Raw genomic sequence first — 3,723 nt, 5'->3', positions numbered from 1 at the left:
TAGCAACTACCGGCAGTGGAAAAGAGGCCTCCCGCACCGCTTAAATTAACACATATAATGAATTCTGAGTGAATGTTCTTCACTTTAGGCTTTAGTGTCCTGCTGTGTATTTCAATATGAACGTTTCCGTGACACTGTAATATGTAAATATTTAAGCAGTCATTGATATTTTTAATATTGTATGTCTGTCTATGGTTATTTGTGCTTCTTGGCAAACATCTAACTTGGAAAAACACTTGGTAATGACACTGACTCCTGTAGTTAGTAGTAGTCTGACTCAATTGTATCTTGAATTCTGTCCTATCCGTACTATTACCTAGGATGAATTCTGTGATCGGATGCAAAGCGCTTTTGTAAGTCGCTCTGTATAAGAGCGTCTGCTAAATGCCGTAAATGTTAATAGATGCTGCTTTTATGTACATTTTAATGCTGCTTTGTCCTGTAATTAATTATATGGACAAAATATTTTAAGTTAAGTGAACTCATAATTTTATATTTTGAGTTGGGCAGACTTTTGAGTGAAAAGTTCAATTTACTCAAAAAATCACTTGTAATAAGTTGACAATTTTTTTTTAGTTTGCTGAACTTTTTTTTTACAGTGTAGAATGAACGTTCTGGGTGTTGATATTGTCAATGTAAATGTCTTGTGATGAACGCCAGGTTTTCATTCCGTGTCGGAGCGATGACACTTGTAATGTAGGCTCCGACTGCAGTGTTACTCCCCAGGTGAACCTCGGAGAAGAAAGATATGTGATGTGGTAAATATGTAACATATTATTCAAAGGCCAAACTAAACAGATAAGTCTTCGAGTTTTAAACATTGAGACTGTGTCTGAGTCCCGAATAAAGGCAGGAAGATTACTCCACATATTATATAATTAATTACAGTAAAACCTATATCTGTGTCATATATTGTGGCTACTCCACCTCCACGCCCTGTGATACGGGGCTGATGAACATAAATGTATCCAGGAGGAGCTGCTTCATTAAAACTTACATATTCGTCTACTCTAGCCCATGTTTCTGTTAAACAGAGTGCATTTAGTCTGTCATCTGAGATTATTTCGTTTACTATCACAGCTTTTGATGCAAGTGATCTAATGTTTAGAAGTCCTAGCCTTAGCCTAATATTGCTGCTCACTTCATGTTGATTATTTAATTTTATTTAGATTTTTAAAACATATCGCCCTGTTATTCCTATATCTGCCACGGTTAACAGACACAGTCTCAATGGTTTGGTAGGTAGGGAAGTAAGTTCTACGGGAAGTAAGTTCTACTTAGCGAATGGCCGTTGGAAACCATTTTTTTCATTTTTGGGTGATGTTGTCCTTAACCGTCTGTCTGTCTGTTGTCATTTGTATGTATCGGCACATCGGTGTAATGGACAAAAATTATTAAATAAGTATTATATTGCGATCGATCGAATTAGTAACTCGTGTGAGCCTGTGAAGTCAAATGCATGTTTTCCACTACGCCAGTTTAAAAAGTATTAGCGACTCGCTAGGCTTGTAAACAAACCGCGCACCACGATGATGTAGCAGTCTGTCGCTCTCAGAGTTGATGAGGTAACCGGGCCACGGCACACACCGTTAGTGCAGGTGAGAGTGCGGATCGGCTGGGGAGCCGCATGAAACCAGGCAAAGAGCCGCATCGGGCTCCTGAGCCGCAGGTTGGCCACTCCTGACCTAATGGAAGGGCTGGACCTGGTGGCAAGAGATGGAGAAGCAGCAGCAAAGAAGCCATGTCACTGTCCCAGTCTAATAAGCAGTGGGTGGGGGTTGGGAGACACAAACAATAACTCGCCATCATTAATATATATTTGGAATACGCAAAAGAAATAACACTAGCCAACTGACTAGATACCAAAACTATCTTACTTACTGGTGTCATCATCCTCTGCATGTTTCTCAGCAGCGTTTAGAAGTCGGTGCAGCTCGGTTGACTCAGTCAGGTGTTTGGACTCTTTGATAACCTTTGGCTTGAAGGTCGTGTCCCACTTCTCAGGCAACCTGGAGGATGTTTCCTCACCAAACAGCAGCACAACATCTTGATTCAGCTGTTGATCAAATACACATACAAATGTATCAGTGGTCAATGCACTGTAAACAGCCAAACCAAATGAAAGACTGGATTTTAAAAACCAATTCACAACTCACTAGTCCGTTGACATCTAAAAAAACGTTAGGACATCTGTCATTCTCTGTGAGTCATGCACTAGGTTCTGGCGATGTTCAAAGGTCATCTTCATCTTCTCCAACACTTTTGGTTCATCATGACAATGAACAAGAAATGATAGAGCATCCTGGCGGGCATCTCCATCAAGCTGCTCAGGCACTGATGCTACTGATCTTCTGTGATTTGGTCCTTGTGCTTGTGACACTGTGGTTGCCTTAACTGGTTGTTGAGATTTATTCCTGGACATCGTCTTCAGGCGCCATGCTAAATATCCTGTGCCCTTTTCGCCATCATAGAAATGCTCCTTTTATTTTAAAAAATGACATAAATCCATCATTCATTGATCTTTTATCACAGATTAAAATCTGACAAACTTTACAAAGCTTGCTATGTTAACTAGCTTAGCCTGCCTGGTGTCTCAATGAGCTATTGTTACATTACAAGTCAATTTTCCATTCATTTCTATTCAAACTGAGCACAATGTTTCCCCTAATGAGAGTTCTGTCTCTATGTAAATTTGGTATAATTTCTGAAAGTAAGTACTTTAAACTTACATAGCCCTTTGGAGAAAAAGGATCCTTCAGTGAAGGAAAAAGTGTAATGATCCCCAGGGCATACTTCTCCTTCTGTTTACGGGACGGAATCCTCCTTTAAAGCAAAAGCAATATAAAAAAAAATAAACATGTCCTACTACAGGGCACTAATTCAATGCCATTCATTCAGTAAAAAAAAAACAGTTTAACGGTTAAAACAGTTTAAGACGCACTTACCCATGCATTTCAGTCATATGGCTAGCCAATATGTTGACAAGCTGCCTCTATGATTCAGTGATTTCTCTGACTTGTACACTTCAAGGACATCCTGACCACCAGGTTTCATAACCAAGGCATTTTCTACCATCTATTAAATCCACACGTGAGAAATGTTTTCACTATACAATTCAGAATCAAAAATTACTTTCATGGGATTTGTTGTAATGAGCGACTTTGTGACAAATTCCATGTGCTGTGACTGGTTTGTGTACTCTTGCCAGTATCAAGTAATCGAATACAATTTACTGTACCACTTACTGTTTATGGCTGGCCAGTTAGAAAATGGTTGTCCTTCTTCCAGTTCAGTCCCACACACATCCACACAATTCTAAATTTCACATTTTGAATTTCAAAATTTACTGATGGTGTTGAGTCCAAATTGTATAAATCAATTACTCAAGTACCTCTTTTGCAGCCTCAGAAGACACTGTGGTAGGTGGGTTCCCATCTCTGAAGTTATGAACAGGTCTGTCTCTGGAGTGTCGAGTAAAGAGGTCATTGTCACTTGAAGGTGACAGGGCATCCGTGAGGGAAAATGCTGATTGATCTAAAGGAGATTTTTTGTTTTAGATACTTATATAAAAAAAGAAAGACAAAATGTATCCAAAAAGGTGTGGTGGTATATATATTTATCAATCTGTCACACTATGGTTTATATAATTGCATAATAAAAGTAAAAAATTGAAATAATCCACCTAATATTTAGTGACACCAACACACCTTAAATTGCAACGAG

The 3,723-nt window shown here is 38.9% G+C and overlaps 1 pseudogene across 1 annotated transcript; it reads right to left on the bottom strand.

Moving 5' to 3' along the window:
* Window positions 1-1,341: 1,341 nt before the first annotated feature.
* On the bottom strand, window positions 1,342-3,075 carry LOC143481076 (uncharacterized; annotated as a pseudogene). Its single transcript, XR_013121955.1, has 5 exons — window positions 2,946-3,075; window positions 2,730-2,823; window positions 2,157-2,479; window positions 1,882-2,056; window positions 1,342-1,703 (listed from the first exon to the last, which is right to left on the bottom strand). The product of XR_013121955.1 is annotated as an uncharacterized LOC143481076 (transcript).
* Between the last annotated feature and the right edge of the window lie 648 nt (window positions 3,076-3,723).

Source organism: Brachyhypopomus gauderio, chromosome 17, assembly GCF_052324685.1.
Source record: "Brachyhypopomus gauderio isolate BG-103 chromosome 17, BGAUD_0.2, whole genome shotgun sequence".
Classification (NCBI taxonomy): Eukaryota; Metazoa; Chordata; class Actinopteri; order Gymnotiformes; family Hypopomidae; genus Brachyhypopomus; species Brachyhypopomus gauderio.
The sequence above is the reverse complement of the archived record's forward strand: the minus strand, read 5'-3'. Positions and strand labels throughout refer to the sequence as shown.